The sequence below is a fragment of the Pan paniscus genome, chromosome 1 (assembly GCF_029289425.2).
Source record: "Pan paniscus chromosome 1, NHGRI_mPanPan1-v2.0_pri, whole genome shotgun sequence".
Taxonomy (NCBI): Eukaryota; Metazoa; Chordata; class Mammalia; order Primates; family Hominidae; genus Pan; species Pan paniscus.
In genome coordinates this window covers 175781069-175807528 of record NC_073249.2, presented here as the reverse complement: position 1 = coordinate 175807528, position 26460 = coordinate 175781069, and the positions used below count along the sequence as shown (strand labels likewise).

The window sequence follows — 26460 nt, the reverse complement described above, 5'->3', positions numbered from 1 at the left end:
ACCATTATAGTTTTACATTAATCTATATTTGTCCATATATTTTCCTTTACTCATACTATTTATGCTTTTATATGTTTTCATTATACTATTTAGTGTGTTTTCATTTCAATTTGAAGAAATAACTCTTTTAAACATTTCTTTTACAGCTGGGCTAGTAGTGACAGACTCCCTTTGTTTTTGTTTGTCTAAGGAAGAATTCATCTCCCCTTCATTTTTAAAGGATAATCTTGCCAGATGTAGATTCACGGTAAGTAGTTTTTTTTTCCAGTTCTTTCAATATATCATCCCATTCTCTTCTGGCATGCAAGGTTTCTGATGAGAAAGCCACTGATAGTCTTATGGTGATTCCCTATATGTGATGCATTACTTTTCTCTTGCAGCTTTAAAATTCTTTCAGTGTCCTTTATTTTAGACAATTTGATTAAAATGTACCTTGGTATAGTCTTGAATTGATCCTCTTTGAAAACCTGTAAGCTTCATGAATCTGGATATCCATTTCCCTCTCAAAATTTGAGAAGTTTTCAGCCATTACTTCTTTATTTTATTTTATTATCATTATTATTATTATAATTTTTTGAGAAGGAGTCTTGCTCTGTCACCCAGGCTGGAGTACAGTGGCACAATCTCAGTTCATTGCAACGTCTGCCTCCCAAGTTCAAGTCATTCTCCTGCCTCAGCCTCCCGAGTAGCTGGAATTACAGGCACCTGCCACCACACCTGGCTAATTTTTGTAGTTTAAGTAGAGACAAGGTTTCACCATGTTGGCCAAGCTGGTCTTTAACTCCTGACCTCAGGTGATCCACCTGCCTCGACCTCCCAAAGTGCTGGGATTATAGGCATGAGCCACTGCACCTAACCCATCATTTCTTTAAAAAAGCTTTTTACCTCTTTCTCTTGCTTTTCTTCTTCTAGTACTCTCATTATGCACATATTGGTTTGCTTGATGGTGTCCCATAAGTCCTATAAATTTTCTTCACTCTTTTTCATTCTTTTTTCTCCTCTGACTGGATAATTTCAAATAACCTGTCTTCAAGGGCACAAATTCTTTCTTCTGCTCAATAAAGTCTATTTTTGAAGTTCTCTATTGTGTTTTTAATATCAGTCATTAGGTTTTTTGGTTCCAGAATTTCTTTCTTTTTCTTTTTTTTTTTTCTTTTTTTGAGTTGGAGTCTCATTCTGTCACCCAGGCTGGAGTGCAGTGGCAAGACCTCAGCTCACTGCAACCTCCGCCTCCCAGGTTCAAGTGATTCTCCTGTCTCAGTCTCCTGAGTAGCTGGGATTACAGGTGCACACCACCATGCCCAGCTAATTTTTTGTATTTTAGTAGATATGGGGTTTCACTGTGTTGCCCAGGCTGGTCTCAAACTCCTGAGCTCAGGCAATCCGCCCACCTTGGCCTCCCAAAGTGCTAGGATTACAGGTGTGAGCCACCACTCCCAGCCTGGTTCTTTTTTATAAGTTCTATCTTCCTGTTGAACTTCTTGTATTGTTCATGTATTCTTTCTCTGTTTTCAGATGAAATCAGACATGTTCGAGGTGGTATGGCCGTAGACTCTTTTTCTGTTTTCACTGAGTTGTCCAACTGTGTTCTCCTATTGCATGCTGAACTTCTTTAAAAACAATTATTTCTAATTGTTTGGAAGGCAATTTGTAGATATCCATTTCTTTGGGGTTGGTTATTGGAAAATTATTGTGTTCCTTTGGTGGTGTCCTGTTTCTTTGATTTCGTGTGTGTGTATTTCTTGTAGCCTTGGGCTGTTTCTTTGCATATTTCATGGAGGAGTAAATTCTAGAGTATATGAACTGGCTTCATGGAGGAAGACTGTCACCTACAGGTTGGTGCAAGTGATGGCAGCAGTGGCCTGTCTGGAGTAGCCACTGTGAAGATGCCAGCTTCAGCAGGGGAAGCACAACTGGGGCTGCACACTCTGCTGAGCCCACGGGGGCCGGGAACAGGTGGGAGCCCCACCCCCTAACAAGTCAGTGGAGCAGGAGCCACATGCTCCCAGGCACAGCTGCAGCTTCTCAGCTGTAGCCACGGACCCAGGCATCCCTGAGGTCTCAGGGGCCCCGGAAGCCCTTTGTTCCCATAGGCTTGAAAGTGCCTGCTCCCACTGCCTGGCCTCTCCCTGCTCCTGGCCCCTACTCTGGGGCAGAGCAAAGTTGTGGCAGAGCCCAGGCACTGTTGTGACCCAGCTGGGTACCCACGCACTCAGGGCAGTGCTGACATGCCAGCCCCCTGCTGTCTCAGGCCATCCAGACTTTGGGAACTGAAGAGCACAAGAGGGAGACCAAGGGGGTGCTGAGGGTGGCTCAGTGTGGGCCTGTAGGCAAACCTCAGCATGAACAGCCTGGGCGGTGTGGACAACATGTTGATGGTGACAGGAGGCAGACAGGCTCCTGGGCAGAAAGGGGCAGGTTCCCAGTGAAACGCAACCTTCAAGCTATGGATGGCATGAAGCCTGGGGGCTGGGCTGTCAGCTCCAGGTGGAGTCTGCGGCCTGGAGTGAGAACTTATGGTGCTTTTTCCAGGCCTGCCCATGGCCACCCATGGGCCAATCAGAACACACTTCCTCCTTTCTGAGCCCATAAAAACTATGTTACCTAGCTAGACTCATACAGATGTCAGGACTACCAGCTGCAGGAAGGAGCTACCCACTTCAGGTCTCCTCTACTTGTCAGTATGACCTGCCTGTGGAAAAGAGCTACTCACTCTGGGTCTCCTTTCTGCTGAGAGTTGAACACTTGTTGGGACAACCTGTCTGTGGAAAGGAGCTACCTACTCTGGGTTTCCTCTCCCCTGAGAGCTGGACACTCATCTGGACAACCTGCCTGCAGCTAGGAGCTACCTTCTCTGGGTCTCTTCTCTGCTGAGGGCTGCACTCGTCAGGACTACCTGCCTGCAGAAAGGAGCTATCCACTCCAGGTGTCCTTTCTTCTGAGAGCTGGACACTTGTTGGGATGACCTGCCTGCAGGTAGGAGCTGCCCACTCTGGTCTCCTCTCTGCTGAGGGATGCACTCATCAGGACTAACTGCCTGTGGAAAGGAGCTACCCACTCCAGGTCTCCTCTCCCCAGAGAGCTGGACACTTGTCAGGATGACCTGCCTGTGAAATGGAGCTACCCAATCTGGGGCTCCTCTCCACTGAGGGCTGAACTAGTTGGGATGACCTGCCTGTGGAAAGGAGCTACCAACTCCAGGTCTCCCAAGAGCTGTTCTGTCACTCTTTTGCTCAAGAAAGTTCCTTTCTGCCTTGCTCACCCTCCAGTTTTCTGCATACCTCATTCTTCCTGGATACAGGACAAAAATTCAGGACCTGTTGAATGGTGGGACTGAAAGAGCTATAACACAAACAGAGCTAAAACACCTGCCTCCACCCCACTCGTCACACTGCAGGCAATGAGAAGGAGAGAAGAGCTGCAGCCCTTCAGGGAGCCCAGATGCACAGGCTCCCCCAGCCAGGGCTGTGACACCCTCTTTGGGGCTCTGTGGTTTCTAGTGTCTTGGAGCTTCCAAGTGCCACCATGTTCCCCTTGTCCAGATGTGAGTGCCCACAGCAGAAGCCACTTATAGTGCATCTGATCCAGCCACAGGCTTGAACAGAGCCAGCACCTGTGGTGGCTCCTGGAACTGCCCACCCCACCACAGCAGCCAATGCTTGGCTATGTGCAGCAGCCAGACCCCATGCTTGCTTACTTGTGCACCCCTCTCCTCTCCATGCCTGGATCATTCTTTGAAGGTGTGGGAGCCAGGCCAGTAGCATGAGCTGAGTGCAGCCTGCCAGGCCGAGTGGGTGGAACAAGCCCAGCAGGCTTGAGCAAAACTCTGGCAAAGGCACCACTGGCCACAGAGGTTTCCAACTGGAAAAGTGACACCTGGAGGATGCCATGACACAAGGATTCTGACTGATGGGTATGCAGCCCTTGGTACAACACTGAATATAAATGGTAAGAGTGAACGTCCTTGTCTTATTCCTGATCTTAGGTGGTACTATGGTTTGAATATGATTTGTTTGGCCCTGCCAAGTCTCATGTTGAAATCTGATCCCCAGTGTTAAAGATGGGGCCTGGTAGGAGTGTTTGGGTTGTGGGGGTGGATCCTTCATGAATAGCTCTGTACCATTCTCACGAGAGTGAGTTCTTACTTTTAGTTCCCACAAGAACTGGTTGTTGAAAAAAGCCTGGTACCTCCTCTAGTCTCTCTCTTGTTTCCTCTCTCACCATATGATATGCATATACCAGCTCCTCTTCACTTTCTGCCATAAGTGGAATCAGCCTGGAGCCTTCACTAGAAGCAGATGCCAATGCCATGATTCTTGTGCAGCCTGCAGAACCGTGAGACAAATGAACCTCTTTTCTTCATGAATTACCCAGCCTCAGGTATGCTTTTATATTAATAGTAACACAGACTAAGATGGGATAATTTTTTCAAGCCTTTCACCACAAAGTGACATTAGCAGTGTGTTTTCATAGATGCCCTTTATCAGGCTGAGGAAGTTTCCTTCTATTCCAGGTTTCTTGTTTGTTTTTTTAATCATTAAAGTGTGTTGAATTTTCTCAAGTGCTTTTTCATATCTATGACATGACTGTTTGGCTTTTGTCCATTATTCTATTAATATGATATATGATAATGTATGCTGAGCCTGTATTCCTGGAATAAATTCCACTTTGTCATGGTCCGTAAATATTTTTATATGGAGCTGGAATCATTCTGATAGTCTATATTCATAATAATAGTTTATATTCATAAAGTTACTGGAAAGAATTTGGCTGTTAATCTTATCAAGAATACCTCAGAGATGATGAGCTGCTTCTGTCTTTCTGCTTTCAATATACTCTCTGTGCCCTTGGTTTTCCAGTTGGTTATGTTGTGTATAGGTGTGCATCTCTTTGCATTTATACTACAGTAAACCTTGAACAACATGAGGGGCTGGGGTGCCGACCCCACTAGTCAAACTTCCACATGTACATACCTGTGAGAAGAGGGTAGAAAAAAAATCCACATACAACTTTTGACTTCCCAAAAACTTAACTACCAATAGTCTACTATTGGCCAGAATGTTACTGACAACATAAACAGCTGATTAACACTTTTTTTAATGTTATAAGTATCATATACTGTATTTTTACCATTAAGCCAGCCAGAGAAAAGAAAATAATAAGGAAAATATATTTACTATTCATTAAGTGGGTAATCAGAAAGGAATTCATCCCCTCTGTTTTCACATTGAGTAGGCTAAAGAGGAGAAGGAAAAAGAGGGGTTGGTCTTGCCATCTCAGGGATGGCAGAGGTGAGTAAAAGTTCCATATAAGTGGACCTGAACAGCTCAAACCCATGTTGTTCAAGGGTCAACTATACTTGGAGTCTGTTCAGTTTCTTTGATGTATAGATTAATGTTTTTCATCAAACACTGGCAGTTTTTGGCCATTATTTTGTCAAGCATATTTTTTGCTCCTTTTTCTCTCTTCTGAGACTACCATTATGCATAGATTGGCATGCTTGATGGTATCCTATAGATCTGCAAGGTTCTCTTCATCTTTGTTAATCTTTTTTTCTTTCTCTTTCTCAGACCAGATTTTCTCAATTGGTTTATCTTCAGGTTCACTGATTCTTTTTCAAATATGCTCTTGAAACCCTCTAGTGAATTTTTTTGTTTCAGTACTTTTTGACTCTAGAATTTCTATTTGGTTGTTTTATTTAAAAAGAAATTATTTAAATGTCTATCTCTTTATTGATATTCTCTCTTAAGTTTTATATCATTTTCATACTTTCCTTTGGTTCTTTATACATAGTTTCCTTTAGTTCTTCAAACATTTAATATCGCTGATTTAACAACTTGGCCTTGTAAGTTTAGCATCAAGGCTTTCTGAGGGACAGTTTCTATTAACTGCTTTTTTTTTTCCAATATATGGGCCCTACTTTGAGTCTCATAATTTCCTGTTGAAAATAGTCATTTTACATAATATAATGTAACAACTATGGAAATCAGACTCTCTCCCGTCCCAGGGTTTATTAATATTGCTGGTTGTTTATTTGTTTTGTTTGTTGTTGTTGCTGTTTCTTAGTAACTTTCCTGGACTAATTCTATAAAGTCTCTATCCTTTTTCAAGTGTGGTCACTGAAGTATCTGCTCAGTTCGCTTAGTCATCAGCTAAGAATTGCAGAAATTTCCTCAAATGTCTAGAACAAATAAGTCTCCATAAGTCTCCCAGGCTTTGCTAAGAGTTCCTGTGGGCACATTGTGGCAAACCTTTAACACTCAGGCAGGTAGTTCACATCTCTGCTTTAGCTGTAAATTCCTCCTTGTGCAGACTCAAGGTCAGTCAGAGGTAAGAGCTTAGGGCCTTCTCAAGTCTTTTCTGACCATGCCCATAGCTCAGGCATGTCCACAGTCCTATGTATGTGAGTAGCCTTCAGAATTTCCAGGTAAATGTCAAAGCTTTTCAAAGCCTCCATATGGACATCTCATTCCCCAGATTTCAAGTTCTTCAGTCACATTCTTGTTTGTCCCAAATGTTATTACCACCATAGGCAGCCCAATATTCATACATACATACATACATGTGTGTATATATGTGTGTGTGTGTGTGTGTGTGCATGTAAGCCTTGAACAACATGGGTTTGAGCTGTGCAGATCCACTTATACACAGATCTTCTTCCACCTCTGCCATCCCTGCAACAAGACCAACCCCACCTCTTTAGCATACCCAATGTGAGTAGGATAGAGACCTTTCTAACGATACACTTCCACCTAATGAATAGTGAATACTTTTTATCTTCCTTATTATTTTCTTAATAACATTTTCTTTTCTGTAGCTTGCTTAATTACTATACAGTATATAATACATGTAACACAAAATACGTGTTAATTGACTATGTCATCGATAAGGCTTCAGGTCAAAAGCTATTAGTGGTTTTTAGAGTGTCATATCAGGTCAAAAGCTACTAGTGGTTAAGTTTTTAGAGTGTCAAAACTTATATGTGGCCAGGCACAGTGGCTCATGCCTATTATCCCAGCACTTTGGGAGGCTGAGGTGGGCAGATTGCTTGAGTCCAGAAGTTCAAGACCAGCCTGGGCAACATGGCTGGACCCTATCTGTACAAAAAATACAAAAATTAGCCAGGTGTGATGGTATACGTCTGTGATCCCAGCTACTCGGGAGGCTGACGTAGGAGGATCACTTGAGCCTGGGAGGTCAAGGCTGCAGTGAGCCGTGATCATGCACTGCACTCTAGTTTCCTCAGCGACAGAGCGAGACCCCGTCTCTTAAAAAAAAAAGTTATATGTGGATTTCAACTGCATGGGGTCAGTGTCCCTAATCCCCATAGTGTTCAAGGGTCAACTGTATATAGATAGATACATGGACACAGACACACACACACACACACACACACACACACACACACAGAACAAAAACTGAGAGACTTTCCAAGGAGGAAAAGGCAATCCTACCAAGCATGGTGGGAAATTTTGTTTATTGTTTTTTACTGTAAAATAAAACACAGATAAAGAGTAACATATAAATGTGTAGCTTAATGAATTATTAGAAAATGACACCCTTAAAACTATGTCAGAGGAGCATGCAATTCATTGTGTTTCTCTGAATCCTCTATTTCTTGCAAGTTGACAGCTAAACCCAGAGGTTTGAGCAGACTCAGGGTCATTCACTTTGGCCAAACAATATAGTGTTGTGGTCTTTCATTAAGAGGCACATCATGTCTGGTTGTGATGTGAACAATTATTGCTGTTGAATACTTATAGCCATTAATTTACTGGGACTTTCAAAGTGGTGGTATCCTAATTCTAACATTTCTTTTTCTTTCTTTTTTTCTTTTTTTTGAGACAGAGTCTCACTCTGTCACCCAGGCTGAGATGCAGTGGTGTGATCTTGGTTCATTGCAACCTCTGCCTCCCAGGTTCAAGCAGTTCTCCTGCCTCAGCCTCCCAAGTAGCTGAGACTACAGGCCTGTGCCACCACATCCAGCTAATGTTTTTGTATTTTTAGTAGAGACAGGGTTTCACCAGGTTGGTCAGGCTGGTCTCGAACTCCTGATCTCAACTGATCCACTCACCTTGGCCTCCCAAAGTGCTGAGATTATAGGCGTGAGCCACTGCACCCAGCCTTCTAATGCTAACATTTCTATTTCGTTATTGAAATACTTCAATAAAGTGATGCTTCTCTTCACCTATTATTTGGTTATCCAATGGTATAGTTCATGTAGTAAAGGCAGGATAATTTTTGTGTGTGTGTGATGGAGTCTCGCTCTGTCGCCCAGGCTGGAGTGTAGTGGCATAGTCTCAGCTCACTGCAACCTCCACCTCCCAGGTTCAAGTGATTCTCCTGCCTCAGCCTCCTGAGTTGCTAGGATTATAGGTGCGTGCCATCACACCCAGCTAATTTTTGTATTTTTAATAGTGACGTGGTTTCACCATGTTGGCCAGGCTGGTCTTGAACTCCTGACCTCAGGTGATCCAGCTGCCTTGGCCTCCCAAAGTGCTGGGATTACATTCATGAGCCACTGTGCCCAGCTTGGGAAAGGCAGGATAAATTTTTGATCTTTCCCTTTATTGGTTTTCAAGGTAACACATTTGTTTCCTATTATTTTCTAATTGTGAGCAATTTTTCTATCATTATGAACTCATGGATTTGATGAGTTTCACTCTATTGTGATTATGATCCTTATTGGGGCTAAATTTATCTCATATCTGGAGTGGGAACCACTTCAAGTTTGGGTCTGTGTCATTTTGATTTAATCCTAGTGTATTAATCTGTTTTCATGCTGCTGATAAAGACATACCTGAGACTGGTCAATTTACAAAATAAAGAGGTTTAATTGGACTTACAGTTCCACATGGCTGGGGAAGCCTCACAATCGTGGTGGAAAGCAAGGAGGATCAAGTCCTGTCTTATGTGGATGGCAGCAGGCAAACAGAGCTTGTGGAGGGAAATTCCCACTTTTAAAACTATCAGGTCTAGTGAGACTCATTCATCATCAAAAGAACAGTGCGGGAAAGACCCACCCCCATAATTCAATCATATCCCACTGGGTCCCTCCCACACGCATGGGAATTATGGGAGCTACAAAATGAAATTTGAGTGGGGACACAGAGCCAAACCATATCCTTCTGCCCCTGGCCCCTCCCAAATCTCATATCTTCGCATTTCAAAACCAATCATGCCTTTCCAACAGTCCCCCAAAGTCTCAACTCATTTCAGCATTAATTCAAAAGTCCACAGTCCAAAGTCTCATGTGAGACAAGGCAAGTTTCTTCTGCCTATGAGCCTGCAAAATCAAAAGCAAGTTAGTTACTTCCTAGATACAATGGGAGTAGAGGCATTGGGTAAATACAGCCGTTCCAAATGGGAGAAATTGGCCAAAACAAAGGGGCTACGGGGCCCATGCAAGTCTGAAATCCAGTGGGGCAGTCAAATCTTAAGGCTCTAAAATGATCTCCTTTGACTCCATGTCTCACATCCAGGTCAAGCTGATGCAAGAGGTGGGTTCCTATGGTTTTAGGCAGCTCCGCCCCTGTGGCTTTGCAGGGTACAGCCTCACCCAGCCCAGCTTTCATGGGCTGGCATTGAGTGTCTGCAGCTTTTCCAGGCACATGGTGCAAGCCATCAGTGGATCTACCATTCTGGGGTCTAGAGGATGGTGGCCCTCTTCTCACAGCTCCACTAGGCAGTACCCCAGTAGGGACTTTGTGTGGGGGCTCTGACCCCACAGCTTCCTATCACACTGCCCTAGCAGAAGATCTCCATGAGAGCCCCACCCCTGCAGCAAACTTCTGCCTGGGCATCCAGGCGTTTCCATATAGCTGCTGAAATCTAGGTGGAGGTTGCCAAACTTCAATTCTTGACTTCTGTGTACCTGCAGGCTCAACACCATGTGGAAGCTGCCAAGGCTTGGGACTTGCACCATCTGAAGCCACAACCCAAGCCCTACATTGGCCACTTTCAGCCATAGCTGGAGTGGCTGGGACACAGGGCACCAAGTCCCTAGGGTGCACACAGCTCGGGGACCCTGGGCCTGGTCCACGAAACCACTTTTTCCTTCTAAGCGTCCAGGCCTACCATGGGAGGGGCTGCCATGAAGACCTCTGACATGCCCTGCATACATTTTCCCCATTGTTTTGGGGATTAACATTTGTCTCCTCACTACTTATGCAAATTTCTGTAGCTGGCTTAAATTTCTCCTCAGAAAATGGGATTTTCTTTTCTATGACATTGTCAGGCTGCAAATTTTTCAGACATTTATGCTGTTTCCCTTTTAAAACTGAATGCTTTTAACAGCACCCAAGTCACCTTTTGAATGCTTTGCTGCTTAGAAATTTCTTCCACCAGATATCCTAAATCATCTCTCTCAAGTTCAAAGTTCCACAAGTCTCTAGGACATGGGCAAAATGCCACCAGTCTCTTTGCTAAAACATAACAAGAGTCACCTTTGCTCCATTTCCCAACAAGTTCCTCATCTCTATCTGAGACCACCTCAGCCTGGACCTTATTGTCCATATCACTATCCGCATTTGGGGCAAAGCCATTCAAAAAGTTCCAAACTTTCCCACATTTTCCTGTCTTCTTCTGAGCCCTCCAAACTGTTCCAATCTCTGCCAGTTACCCAGTTCCAAAGTCGCTTCCACATTTTCAGGTATCTTTTCAGCCATACCCCTCTCTCGGTACCAATTTACTGTATTAGTCAGTTTTCATACTGCTGATAAAGACATACCCAAGACTGATCAATTTACAAAATAAAGAGGTTTAATTGGACTTACAGTCCCACGTGGCTGGGGGAGCCTCACAATCATGGTGGAAGGCAAGAAGAGGCAAGTCCCGTCTCATGTGGATGGCAGCAGGCAAAGAGAGCTTGTGCAGGAAAATTCCCATTTTTAAAACCATCAGATCTAGTGAGACTCATTCACTATCACAAGAGCAGTGCAGGAAAGACCCACCCCCAAAATTCAGTCAGCTCCCACCGGGGTCCCTGCCACAACATGTGGGAATTATGGGAGCTACCTACAAGATACAGGTGTAGGCAAACCTCTAGGGATAGTTCAATCATGCCAAGCTCAATACCTGTAGTAGCCAAGATGCCACCACCCCTAGGCCCAAAGAGACAAGGAAAGGGAGGTTATAATTTGAAAAGGAATAATTTTGTAAATTTAGCTATCTTGAGAGGAATAGCCTTTTGTCAAGAGATACAACCAGGTGACCTTGTAAGAAGAAATCCAGGGGAATAATTACCCTGACCTCAGCTTTATCCCTTTCTCCAAGGTCTTGTTGGGGATCCTTCACTTGGATTACTCACTGCAATACCCTCCTAATTGGTGTCTATGCTTCTTCCACCATTGTATTCCCAACACAGCAGCCAAACTTATCGTGTTAAAATAGAAGGCAGATGAGGTCACTCATTATTTCAATATTCTTCAATAGTTTCCATCTCACTCAGAGTAAAAGTCAAAGTCCTTATGACAACCCACAAGACCCTTCATGATCTGAATCTCCTTTCATTATCATTCCAACCTTACCTTAATATCTATGCCTCCCATATTCGGTTCCTGCCACACCTATGTCAAGTCTGCACTTGATATTTCATCCATTGGAATACATTTCCTACAAATCTCTGCTTGGCTTCTTAGATACTGTCCTCCCTGGCCACAGGGAAGATTGCAACAGTCCCCACCATAGCCTGCCTACCCCCATTCCCTACTTTCTTTTCTTTCTTTTTTTCTTTTTCTTTCTTTCTTTTTTTTCTTTTGAGATGGAATTTCACTCTGTTGCCCAGGCTGGAGTGCGGTGGCACAATCTCACCTCATTGCAACCTCCGCCTCCTGGGTTCAAGCGATTCTCCTGCCTCAGCCTTCCGAGTAGCTGAGATTACAGGCGCGTAATGCCTGGCTAATTTTTTGTATTTTTAGTAAAGACAGGGTTTCTCCATGTTGGCCAGGCTGGTTTCAAACTCCTGACCTCAAGTGATCCACCCACCTCGGCCTCCCAAAGTGCTGGGATTACAGGCATGAGCCCCCATGCCTGGTCCCTACTTTCTTTTTCTGTTTCTTTTTTTTTTTTTTTTTTTAGATGGAGTCTTGCTGTGTCGCCAGGCTAGAGTGCTGTGGCATGATCTCAGCCCACTGCAAACTCTGCCTCCCGGGTTCAAGTGATTCTCCTGCCTCAGCCTCCCAAGTAGCTGGGACTACAGGCACACGCCACCACACCCAGCTAATTTTTGTATTTTTAGTAGAGATGGGGTTTCACCATGTTGGCCAGGATGGTCTCGATCTCCCGACCTCATTATCCGCCAGCCTCAGCCTCCCAAAGTGCTGGGATTACAGGTGTAAGCCACCGCACCCAGCCCCTATTATTTTTCTATTCAACACCAACTAATGTGCAAGATATTTTTCTGATTTATATTTATCTTTTGCAAGGAAAAATAAACAAATTATTTATATTTATCTTATTGCCTGCATCTCCAATCAGGGTGCAAACTCCATGAAGAAGGAACTTTTGTCTGATTACTCCTATGCCTCACACAAAGTAAGAAATCAACAATTATTTGTTGGATCAATGAATGAAAGACTACGATTTAAGAAGTAATAAGAAGTAATCTCCCCTTGATATCCATTAAAAATGGCTCATGTATTTTCACCAGTTTGCATAATGTTTTTCTGAGCTGCTTACAGTTATAAATGCTAGCCTGGGCTTGCTAATTATAATTTAGAACCCTGTTCCACTAGATGGTGTCTGCTTTTCCTCTATGACATAAATGGGGCTAAATGAACTAGAGGCAAAGACCAAAAATATACAGAAGAGGGACACAGGTTTGAGCTTTGGAATCAGATAGATCTGGATTTGCATCCCAAATACTCCACCTGAAAGTGTAGGTGACTCTTTGTGCCTCCACTGTTGCAAAATCAATGTGAAATTAAAACCAGCCCAATTTTCCCATAAAACTAAGCTTGATAAATTTACATTTGTCTTATCTGAGTTTCTTTCTCAGGAAACCACCATCAGGCCTCCCAGATGGTAGCAGGGAGCTGAGGCTTTCCAGATCACCACACCTGAACAATGAGAGGCACCTGCTCCTTGTTGACCAACTCCTCTTCCTTGTCCCTCCTGTTTTCCTTCCCTGTTATATAAGCCCATAATTTTAGCCAGTTAAGGAGAGACAGATTTAATTATTAGGTTGATGCCATCTGCAATAAAGCTTTCCTTCCTGGGCAATATTCCTTTTCTCAGTGATTGGCTTTCTATATGGAGAGCAATAAGACCTAGGCCGAACTCCTGGCATTTGGCAACAAAATAGTGGAAAGAGCACATTGGCTTAGGAATGTGAGTCTTGGATTCTAATCTAGCTGTGACTTTGGGCAAGTTATTTAATTTATTGCACATTCTCAAATTCCTCACCTGTAGAATAAGGATAATATCTCCATTATGGGATTCTTCTAAAAGTGAACAACAAAGCACCTGACACAGAAGGTAATTGGTAAATGTTAATTTCTGTCACTAATATAGGGTAGTCATGACTTTTCTATCAAAGATAACTTTGTTCATTGGTAAGAAGACACTCACTCTAGAGGTATTTTTTCCCATGACTTCTATCCTCCTAAGGAGTCTAGGGTAATTGTGTTTCAATATGACTAATAACCCTATCACTAGACACTAAAACCAGAAGCATATTCCTATTAGGAAGATTTTACCCAGAAATATACATTCCTAACAGAATGGAAAGTGATAGCGAGTACTGCCAGCTTACAACATTCCTTTTGCATACACTGTCTGTTTTCTATTACAGGTGGAATCCATTTTAATGAATACCATTTTAAACATCTGTTTCTACACAGTGAGGCTATTTTTGTGTTCTAACAGATGGGCTACAGGAACCTTGCTTTGTTGACTTGGCTAAAACAAATTCTAAAAAATGAAAATTCTTTCTTCACAAATACTGTCCCTGCAGAAATAAGTTTTTTAAATAAAAGGTAATTATCCTTTGTAAATGTGATAACTTAGCCTAGGCTAGTTCCAAGAAAACAGATAAAGGGCGGGTTGGTGGATGGCAAAGTAGACTAGACAGCCAGAGAAAATAAAAGATAAAAATGGAGCAAAGCCCTCAAGTAAGGTCTGTTAGAAAGTACTTAAGCCAGAACTCTACTTATAAACATAACCTCTCCTTCCACGGCCAGCTCACTCATGTTACCTCCTCTACAAAGCCTTTCCAATTCCCTCTACACATATAACTCAGTTCTCTGTCTCCCGTACTTTCGATTGTTTAAATCTGGGTAGTGGCATTTATCAGTGTTTGTCTTGTACCTTTAAAGGTAATCGTTTTCTGCTCTTTCCCTTTCCCCCACCAAGACTGTGAGCGCAGAGCACTAGGACGAAGAATGATTCAACTTCCTATGTCCAATAACTACCACAGAGCTTAATACTCATGGATGCTTAATAAATGCTCATTGAATTTAACACCTATGAAGAAGTATTCCTGTGCTTGAATTGAGCATTCTTACCTAATTTGGGTGCTCCCTGAGACCAAGAACTATGTTTCATTTCCTTGGGATTTGGCACAAAGACTCTTAGTATCACATGTTGGTTGAAAAAAATTAAATTACTATGCCAAAGTTAATATGCAAAGTCAAACTGTTTGACCTTTGTTTCACGACTTGGATGCACATATAAATCTACTACATGCTGCTTAATTAAATGCTAGTAGTAAGTGACTCAACTACAGTGTGTTCTGGGGAAACTCAGCCTAAAGCTCTTCACTGTAGCCACTGCCTAGAAGGAAGGGCAAAGGCGAAATTCTCCAAGACGAAGACTTCACACACCACCGGGTTTGGCGAGCTGCGGAAACAGGTTACCTTAAAAAAAAACCTGAGTCTGGATCTGTGACTGTGGCAATTGACGTGAAGGAGACCGCTGGGAGCACAGTGGAGGGCTTGGTCCCCCTTCCGTCAAGTTACATCCAACCAGAGCCTGGCGCCAACTTCAGCTAACCATTCCAAAAGAGGCGACAGCTTCTGACTCCCGAGCCCCAGGCTTCCTGCCTTCAAGTCCCGGCTTTCCAGAGACTCTGGCTTCCAGGCCTGGCCTGGTTTCGGGCGCGAGGCTCTGGCTTCCAGCCAGTAGCAGAGGCACCGCCCAGTTGCGAAAGCTCTGGGCACGCCCGTCACCTCTAGGCTCATGAGTTGGCCTGGTTGGTCTTCCCACTCCTCACTCGTCCTCAGTCCTCACTCTCCATTACTGCCACCCAGCAAGCTTCGAACGTACTGGGGGGAAAAATGGCCCCCGCTCTTTTTGCTCCTATGGGGGTTGGTGGCCTACGTGGAGTCTCCTATTTGCAGGTCTGAGTTAGCAACATGGCACCAATTTTCACTCGTTTTCTCTTGCTCCCATTCCTTGGCATCCACTGGGCTTTGGGGATTTGGAGTCAATGGCATTCCTCTCTCTGATCTAGAGTCACTTGAAGAGTCTGTGCTGTAGTTGACGCCTGCGGCTTGCAATAAAGGATCCCTTGTACTGATTGTAAGGGAAAGGCTCAAATCTTTTTAAAAGGAGAAAGTGTTAAGTCTAAAACTAAGAAAAGTTGCCTTATTCTCGCCCTTCCAAAATGGTCTTTGGAATAATGACATAATCCTCATTCCCCACTTCCTTATATCTGAACACTTTCTGGAAAGAAACTTATTTCCCACCACATGCTAATTAAGGTAGAAGTCAGGATCCTGTCCTTTAGGGATGACCTCATTTTTGCAGGGTAATGGTAATGAAATGTACTAGGGGTAAAAAGTAATATCAAGGCTAACTTATTCCAAAATTAAGATTTGCTGAAACTTAACATATGAAACATAAGCACAGAACATGATAAAAGCAACCAATTCAGCTTGAATATATTTTCTGTTAGTATAATCCATCAAATGTTTTTCAAAATGGGATCCATCTTATTCACTGTCAAAAGTGATGTGTGTTCAAAGTTAGTATTTCACTTTTGAATTTCTATAGTCCCACCCTCTGAGTTTATGCAACATATGAATATAATTGCCAGCCAATGTAACATGCCTAATGAATTGGAAAAAGAATGTTCAAAACAAGTTAAAAGGTAGTATAAATATAATGGAGTGTAGGCTGTGTGGACACATGAATCTAAGCTATTTATTTGCTGTGTATCACTTTAAGCAATTTATTTGTCTTAAATTGGGCTCCGGCACAACTATGGCCCTAAGACAAGAATTAGGATACAGAGAACTTTATTTGGGAAGCATGGTAAGGAAGTGAGACTGGTAAGAGAGGAAAGCCAATAAAAATTGTGTCAAAAAATAAGGTTTCTACTGAGGGCAACTGGAACTCAATTCTACTGGAGACCCTCTGAAAGACTATATAAAACAGAACTCAGAATTATTCCACTGAGGGGCAAGAAAACTGAGATATACCAATTCCCTTCTCTCAGTGGTTGAGGGTTACTCCTGGGAATGTAATTCTCTGGTACTTCCCTTGGCAGCCTTCCCTTGAGCAGCATGCTCTTGCTGCCAGAAAGATAAGTAGTTGAGATTTGAAGCCATTGGCATGAGATGCATGGGAACTCCCATTGAAGCTGCAGGTGGCCTTAATGGTGGGCAAGAGGATGTGGGCAGGGTATTGATTATGTCCGTATTCATTCACTTTGTTTCTGTGTAAACTGGAGATAATAATTACCCATCTCATAGAATGATGTTAAGTCTCTGGCCCATAAAAATACTAAAAAATTATTTAAATGTGTTAATATAATGTGTATATAATAGGCACTTCTTTTTAAATTTTTTGGCATACATTAATATTCGATTGTGGTGCCACTCTATTTGTGGCACACATTCCTGTTTTCTGCAGTCTACTTCTATTCACACCCATTAGGATTCTTAACTATTACTTTACCTGGAATATGTTTCTAACCTGATTCCTTAACACCCTGCTTTTTCCCCCTAGAATTATTTATGCATCCCCACTAGACCATGAAAAGAATGAAGACAGTGTAATTTATCCTTCAACAAAAATGTATGAAACACTTCAACAAACCAAGGAATACAAAGATTAAAAAGAAAGTCCCCTGCCAGTCACAGCCAGTCACAGTGTTTCCTGCCTGTAATCCCAGCACTTTGGGATAAGGCAGGCAGATTGTTTGAGATCAGGAGACCAGGCTGGGAAACATGGTGAAACCCTGTCTCAAAAGAAAAAAAAAAAAAGCCCTCACTCTCAGGGTATTCATAATTCAGGCTCGATATAAAGCAAAAATTAAACATAAATACATTATGGTACTCTGACAAAGGTAAGAAGCAAATAGGAGGAGTTAACTGATCCTGTCTATGAGAATCAGAGAAAACTTCAGGAGGAGATGGTACCTAAGAGATGGTACCTAAGCATAGGGTCAATGAATAAGTAGAATTTAGTCCAGAAGAATACAGATCAGACTGTTAACAGTGGTTATCTGTGGAGAGAGAAGTGTGAGTGTGTGTGTGTGTGTGTGTGTGTGTGTGTAGTTTCGAGAGGGGAGATCAAGATGAAGGAATACTTACCTTTTAACTGCGTGTATTTTTGAGTTGTGTGAATGTTTTACTAAGAATATGTAATCATCAGTTGTTTGTGTAGTTTAAAAAAGAACATTAGCTTGAAGGTCTAATATATGCCAGCCCCTGTGGTAAATGCTCTGTATACATTATTGCATTTTAACTCTAACAATCATCATTATACATATACCAAGAGAGGCTAAACATCTTGCTCAGTTCTCACAGCTCGTAAATAATAGAACCATAATTTGAACCCAGGGTTTTTCTGGCTTCAGATCCGACGAGTGATAGATACACCATTAGGATTAACAAAACCCAAGGGAGTGCTATTAAATTTGGGGACCATGGGGTTTTGTGCTGCATAGGGAAAGAGGTAGGGCTGGAAGTAAAGCCAAAGAGTGGTTATAAATTGGGGGTGTGGGAAGGGAAAAGTCAAGTGTATGGGAATCTCAATGCACTAAAATTATAGTGGAATTAAGGTAGTAAAAACTGAAATAATAATCAGAGAGAAGCGTATTATCATCAAAGAATGGAATATAAAAGTTGAAATTTCAGAGGCAAAGCAGTTTGGGACTGAGGTGGGGGAGGGTGGAGGACAGCATGGAAAATAGGGGGAGAGTGATCACAGTTAGCATTTATTAAGTTTTTAGAGTACTGGGTACTATACTGAGCACTTTGTGTGCATTATCTTACTTAATCCTCACAATCCATAGTAAGGTAAATACTATCGTTACTTTCATTTAATAGATGATATGGTTTTGATTACTTTCCCAAATTAAGCTAATAGAATCAAATTTTCATAAGGCAGCTTCATTTCATAGTCAATTTTATTACTGTATTATTCAGCAGATTTTTTCCAATGTTATTTTTTAAATCATTTCTTAGAGTTTTACAAAATAATTATAATCACAAATATTAATAATTTAATATTAAATAACGTGACTTAAAACACTTGTTTTGTTATATTATGGTTGTATTTTATTATGCTTTTCAGATCAAATAAAAGAGAATCAATGTGAGTGCTAAACTAAACTACTTATTTTGGACAGCTACCATTTTAAAATTCAGAGCAGGCTATACTTCAAAGAATTTAATTTATGGGAGGAAAATGATTTTATGGATATTCAAACTAAGAGTTTGAACACAAAATAAAGGTAAGAACTGGCAAAAAAAAAACCTTTTATTTGGAAACATTTAAAAATCATTTTATAAAGCAAACAGAAGAAAATGTCAGCAAGATAAAAATATCTATAAAAAATCAACAAGAAAAAAACACTTAATGCTACCTTAACAGAAAAAGTGATATTGCTGGGAATTATAAACTTGAAGAAACATAGAGATATCAAATTATGTATTAAAAGAAAATTTTAAATTAACCAAAAAAAAGAGAAAACAGTTGAAAAGAATACCTAATCCAACATACTTTAATAAATATTAACAGTACGATCTGACACATGGTTGGTAAATGCATTGAGAAATGCTCATGGAAATAAAAAAAGGTTTAGTAAGCATCTTAGTATTAAATTTAACTAACTCTCTTCGGAATGACAAAAACAATCACTTCAAACTAAAAACAAAAAATAGATATTATGTCTCTAGTAGATTGTTAACATTTCTTAACTCAAAGATAATTAGAGTTTCAGAACATGAAAATCATATGACCTGTTTAAACAACTGCCTTCAAAACTATTCTATGTGTTAAATAGGAAAATATAGGGACAAAAGTCCCGCAATGTTTTATTTAAAGCATGTCATGGAGGTTTATGGTCTTTACATGGTTTAATAAATGGTAGAGACACTTGGCAAGTGTTTACAGAAATATCATTTACCAACCAAAATTCACCCAAAAAAGGAAGTCAAAGTCCCTAGTCTTCCTAACTTCTGTTGACAAAAAACAACCAAAGTTCAAAAGAGTCAAGTTACAGAAAATATAGATTTGATTGTAATACAACAAGAATATTCAAGGTATTAGTCAATGTCACATTTGAGTTATTAAATCACATTCAAATAATGCAAATGTATCAAAAAGCTATTAGATTTATTTAGAAATTCATGGCAGTCTCTTAACAAGTTGAATATATTACTAAAAACTTAAAAAACTGTCTTATTGTAAATATACGTATATATATATTTTTAAACTGCAGAATAGTAGCATCAGGGAAAAACACAAAAAAGAACCATTACATTTATTTAAAAATTCATGACAGTCTCCTAACAACTTCAAATGTATTTAAAACCAAAAAACTTGTCTTACTGTAAATAAATAAATACATATATATGTGTGTGTATATTTTAACTACAGAATAGTAGCATCAGGGGAAAACACAGGAACATTTTTCACAAATGTAAAGTATAATTTTCTTCTCATGGATTTAAAACTTGAAGGCCAGGAAGTCTTATGCCAGATAAACAAGACAAATAGGAAAACTAATAGTTAATTTTATATATTCCTTAGTGAGATGGATTACTCATCATTAAAATTGAACTTTCATAAGCCTGCTGCTTCAAGTACCTTAAATAAAAGAAAGACGTGCACCATAGATGATCAAACTGTCACAATAACTGTAGGTAAACTTGAGATCACAATGCTTTTCCTCTGTATGAGTACACATTATTAGTATTTTTAAATGTTATTTCTGAGATTTGAAAAAGCAGTCTATAGGCTATATAGTTGTCCAAGAATTTCATAGATTATACTTTTGACGGTTAACCGGTTCTTCAATTTTCATTATTTAGGCTAATGTCATTGCATTGAAATATATCCTAGGTTACTAGAGAAATGCTTCTGAAGACATTATTTCCCTATTTCTAACATAAAAGAACTGTCAAAAGGAATATGGACACCTGTGACTTTTATACATATCTTGAACAAGAAATTAAGGATCCAAGTACTTTTCCCCTCTTCTCAAAACTTCTATCAGTTATACGTGTGACGTATTGTACTTAACAGGGGCTCCTTGAAATAACAGTTTATGTAAGCAGAGTGAAAGGGAATCGCATAGTGAGGTTTTAACAAGTCCTCTTTCTAGCAACAGATTATTTCTTTGTTGAAAACACTTGAAATTAATTGTGGAATATTTATAATTATTTCTCTTTCACAACATTAATGTAGTTCCCACCACAAGGGTACTAACAATTTCCTCTTTAACCATGTAAGTATGATTAAATGGATTATTTTTTCAGGTTAAGTAGGATGAAGTCTAATATGTGTTAGATTAGACTTCATCCTACTTACCCTGCGTGTGTGTGTGTGTATTTTTTTTTTTTTTTTTTTTTTTTTTAGAGACTCTGTAACCTAGGCTGGGGTGCAGTGGTGTGATCATACCTCACTTCAGCATCAAACTCCTGGGCTCAAGCAATTCTGCCTCAGCCTCCCGAGTAGCTAGGACTACCAGGCGCACACTACCATGCTTAGGTAAGTTTTTTTTTATTATTATTATTTCTGTAGAGAAAGGGTCTCGCTATGTTGCCCAGGCTGGTCTCAAACTCCTGGGCTCAAGTGATTCTCTCACCTCAGCCTCCCAAAGCACTGAGATTACAGGCGTGAGCAACCATGCCTGGCCTGAAATGTTATATATTTATATAATACGATGTTTTTGCTAGTTTTGCATAAATTGTCTCATTTAACTTTCTCACAGAAATCTTTCTTTTCTTTTCTTTTCTTTTTTTTGTGAGACCGAGTCTCGCTCTGTCGCCCAGGCTGGAGTGCAGTGGCACAAACTCAGTCACTGCAAGCTCCGCCTCCCGGGTTCACGCCATTCTCCTGCCTCAGCCTCGCGAGTAGCTGGGACTACAGGCGCCCGCCATCATGCTTGGCTATTTTTGTGTGTGTGTGTTTTAGTAGAGACGGGGTTTCACCGTGTTAGTCAGGATGGCCTGGATCTCCTGACCTCATGATCAGCCTGCCTCGGCCTCCCAAAGTGCTGGGATTACAGGCGTGAGCCACCGCGCCCGGCCAGAAATCTTTTTCACTTTAATCAAAATTCAGAGAAGTGAATGCCTCATCCAAAATCCCCTAGACCATAGCAGAAATTGAAATCAAGTCTCTTATTACTCCAGATCTCATGTTTATACAGACTGTCCTGTCTCTATATAATAGGTAAGTGGTAATGCCTCAGTATCTGTACTCTCGTTTATATTTAGAGTCTGTTCTAGATAATCAGTTTAAGAAAAATGAAATATGTTCTATCTTTAGTTTTGAATGATGACTATGTAATCATAGTACTAGGCTCTTTATCTAAGGCTTCAATGCCTTTTGGGAAGAAAAAAAGAAGACTCAAAGAAATAAAATATGTTTAACAGTGAGATAAGTTCCAAGAGAGATTTTCTATTTTTTTCCCTGTCACCTACTCCAAATGTATCTCAGATGCCTTACACTAATCAGAAAAGGGAGTAAAAATGTTCCCCTCTCTTCTGATTGAACAAACAAGGAAACTCAAATAAAGTTCAATTAATTCTGTACTCCAGTTTTACGATGGTAAAATTTAAATCATGCAGAACTTTCAGGAGAGATGAAAAGTTGGGCATGCAGGTGTGGCAGTGTGTGCCTGTAGTCTCAGCTTCAAGGCTGCACAGTGAGCTATGATTGTGCTACTGTACTTCAGCCTCAGCAATAGAGTGAGACCCTGTCTCAAACAACGACAACAACAACAACAACAACAAAAGCAAAGAAACAAAAAAACAGAAAGGAAAAGAAAAGTTGGCCATGGTATCCCCAATCCAGCTCGTTGTGCACAAATCATGTGTTTAGGACCACATCGCTTTTCTTGGGCATTTCCTCTACTGTTGAAAAATATCCTACAGAGAACTTTCTCTTCCTTAGAATATCTTCTTCTCTCTTTTCCCTGTGCCTGGCACATTTGAACTCTTTTGTCACTTCTTCCATACTCCAAAACACCCGCAATCTGCCCTCTTCTCCTCTATTTCAGGTTGTAGCCTTTCCTCTAACAGGTATGCCTAGAAAATCATGCCTTAGTCATGCGGTGGCACTTCATCATTATCATTTCTTTTGCCTATTTTCTCTGCTGGATGGAGAGGAGTAACTCCAAGCTTTTTCTTCCCATTTTCTCTTTTGTTTGTTTTTGGTTACTCTGGATATAAAAAAAAAATCAGACATCTAGACATCTCTCACTGTGAAAATTCATCTTGTATCAATAGCTCTCATCTGACATGTGCACTACATTCATATTCTTCTTACTAGGCTAAGTTTTAGATCTTTTAATGCTAAAAAAGCATCTGTTTCTACTGACCCTTTGTTAAATTAGCCTTAGCACATGCATGCTCAGTTGCCTCCTCCTGACTTGTCTTGTCTTGTCTCGTCCCGTCCCATCCCTTCCCTTTGCCTCCCCTCCCTTCCCCTTTCCTTTCCTTCTCTCTCTCTCCCTTCCTTCCTTCCTTCCTTCCTTTTCTCTCTCTCTCTGTCTCTCTCTTTCTCTCTCTTTCTCTCTTTCTTTCTTTTGAGACAAGTTCTCACTCTGTCACCCAGGCTAGAGTGCATAGCTCACTGTATCCTCAAACTCCTGGGCTCAAGCAATCTTCCCACTTCAGTCTCCCAAGTAGCTAGGACTGCAGGTGTACGCCACCACACCTGACTTTTATTTTTGTAGAGATGGGGTCTTGCTATGTTTCTCCTGATTCTTGAGGGATTTTTGTTTTTCCTTCAATGCAGCAAATAGGGAATGTAGTCAGGGCACTCTGAGAAATATGAAAACATAGCTCCGAAAAGAGTTTACTATCTAGTGGGAAAGACAACCTCTTAGCTGTAAGAGGTCCTGCATTTCCTTAAAAAGGAGCTTAAGGAATGTGCATTCTCATTGGAAGTGAGAGTTAGGAGATTTGTCTTGAAATTGACAATAGCAAGCACACAATCTTTAAACTGTATTTGGGATGGCTTGAGTAGAGACGTATTGAAATTAAGGGAGAACTAAAGTGACCAAACTGCCCCTTGGGCTGTCAGTCTCTTTCAGGTTCCGTTTCTGACTTCATGTGATTTTGTAAGGCAGATATATTCGTGAAATAGGCTGATGGTGCTATAGATAAACTGCAAACAGAGGTAAGAAAGGTGAAGGAGAGGCCAGGCGTGGTGGCTCACACCTGTAATCCCAGTACTTTGGGGGCCTGAGGTGGGTGGATCACAAGGTCAGGGGTCAAGACCAACCTGGTCAAGATAGTGAGATCCTGTCTTACTCAAAATACAAAAAATTAGCTGGGTGTGGTGGTGGGCGCCTGTAATCCCAGCTACTCAGGAGGTTGAGGCAGAGAATTGCTTGAATCTCCGCCAGGAGGCGGAGGCTGCGGTGAGCCGAGATGGCACCACTGCACTCCAGCCTGGGCGACAGAGCGAGACTCCATCTCAAAAAAAAAAGGGGGGGGGAGGGAGGAGAATTAATTCCATCTGGTGAAATCTGAGATGGCTTCAGAGACAAGGTGGCATTTATACTAAACTTTTAAAAAGTAGGTAAGCTTCCAACAAGTAAAAAAGTTGAGTGAAAAGCATTCCAGAAGTATGGAACTAGGTAAACGATGACTAAAGATGGAAAACCTGGTGCATATTTAGGAAGTGATGAGTATTCTGGTGTGAAAAGAAAAAAAATATGTATATGTATGGCAAGCAAACGCATTGGGAGATAGAGTTCGAAAGACAAGTTGAGGCAAAATCTAATTTAGTAACTAGAGTAGCAATGCTGCTAAGTATTGGAGCAAGGACTTGAATTCAAATCCTATCTCCAGATCCTACATTCATTCCTTAAACCATGTGGCCGGCTAGCAATAAAGAATTAGTAATGCCTTTGCACTCTGTTTGTATGCTTTCTTTATTCATAAAAAGATCTAGAATCCTATGATAGAAATTTGAACTTTAGGGAACTATTGAAACTATTTGAGCAGGAGTTTTTATTTTTTTATTGCTAGCATAACATACCTCAGTCACTTCACAGATGTCTTAATGATATAAATTTAACAAGTTTGCTTTTTTCCCCTCCATGTGTAAAAATGCTTCCTATCTTGCATATCTGTAATTTTCTCCTCTTTAAGCAGTTATAAACTGATGTCTACCTCAGCTCTTCATTACCTAAAGCTTAAAAAAGTGACCTAAGTTGGTGGGCAATTTAAGGGTGATATACTCTGAAGTAAATCTAAATTATTTTTCCTCTTTTTTTCTTTTTTTTTTTTTTTTACACCACTGCCCCCATTCTACCATTCTACACTACAGAAGAGAAAAAGAGAAAAAATAATTTCTCCACCACCACTTCGCCCTCCACCACCATTCTACTCTCTACTTCAATTACTTCAACTTTTTTCTTTTTTTTGAGACAGAGTCTCACCCTGTCTTCCAGGCTGGAGTGCAGTGGTGCAATGTTGGCTCACTGCAACCTCTGCCTCCAGCGTTCAAGTTATTCTCCTACCTCAGCCTCCAAGTAGCCGGGATTACAGGCAGGCCCCACCACGCCCAGCTAATTTTGTATTTTTAGTTGAGACCAGGTTTCACCATGTTGGCCAGGCTGGTCTTGAACTCCTGACCTCAAGTGATCTGCCTGCCTCAGTCTCCCAAAGTGCTGGGATTACAAGCATGAGCCACCGCACCGGCTCAACTTTTTAAGATTCTATATAAGTAAGATCATGTGGTATTTGTCTTTCTATGCCTGGCTTATTTCACTTAACATAGTATCTACCAGGTTCATTTATGTTGTCACAAATAACAGGATTTCCTTCTTTTTAAAGGCTGAATAGTATTTCATTGTGTATTATACCACATTTTCTTTATCCATTCATCTGTTTATAGACAGTTAGGTTGTTCCCATATTGTGACAATTGTGAATAATGCTGGAATGAACATGGAAGTGTAAACATCTCTTTGATATACTGATTTCATTTCCTTAGGGTATATGTCAGTTTTCTATATGCACAGGTTCCACATCCATGAATCCAATCAACTGTGGATTTGTGAAGAACGTCGTTGGTATTTTGATAGGGATTGCATTAAATCTAAAGATTGCTTTGGATATTATGGTCATTTTAATAATATTAATTCTTTTTTTTTTTTTAACGGAGTTTCACTCTTGTTGCCCAGGCTGGAGTGCAGTGGCACAATCTCAGCTCCCTGCAACCTCCACCTCCCATGTTCAAGCGATTCTCCTGCCTCAGCCTCCAAGTAGCTGGGATTACAGGCATGCGCCACCATGCCTGGCTAATTTTGTATTTTTAGTAGAGATGGGATTTCACCATGTTGGTCAGGCTGATCTCGAACTCCTGACCTCAGTTGATCCACCTGCCTCTGCCTCCCAAAGTGCTGGGATTACAGGTGTGAGCCACCGTGCCCAGCCAACAATATTAATTCTTTAGATCCATGGGCATGGGATGTGTCCATTTGTTTGCCTTCTTCAATTTCTTTCATCAGTGTTTTATAGTACTCATTGTAGAGATCTTTTACCTCCTTGGTTAAATTTATTCCTAGGTATTTTATTTTTTGTAGCTATTAGAAATGGGATTGCTTTCTGTATTTCTTTTTCAACTAGCTTGTTATTGGTCTATAGAAACATTACTGATTTTTGTATGTTGATTTTGTATCCTGCAACTTTACTGAATTTGTTTGTCACTTCTAAGAGTTTTTGGTTCAGTTTTTAGGATTTTCTATATATAAGATCATGTCATCTTCAAAGAGGGACAGTTTGAATTTCTCTTTCCAATTTGGATGCTCTTTATTCTTTCTCTTGCCTGATTGTTGTGGCTAGGACTTCCAGTACTACGCCGAATAAGAGTGATGAAAGTGAGCATCCTTGTCTTATTGCATTTCTTATAGGAAAGGCTTTCAGCTTTTTCCCCATTCAATATGATGTTAGCTGTGGGTTTTGTAATATATGGACTTTATTGTATTGAGATATGTTCCTTCTATGCCTAATTTGTTGAAGAGTTTGTATCATGAAGGGATGTTGAA

At 40.9% G+C, this 26460-nt stretch overlaps 1 long non-coding RNA gene across 1 annotated transcript; it reads left to right on the top strand.

Annotated features, from left to right (window-relative positions):
- LOC134731132 (uncharacterized) lies at positions 1–26460 on the top strand. The gene is made up of 4 exons (XR_010113248.1): positions 1–247; positions 1749–3948; positions 4243–4380; positions 14353–26460. It is a non-coding gene; the product is annotated as an uncharacterized LOC134731132 (long non-coding RNA).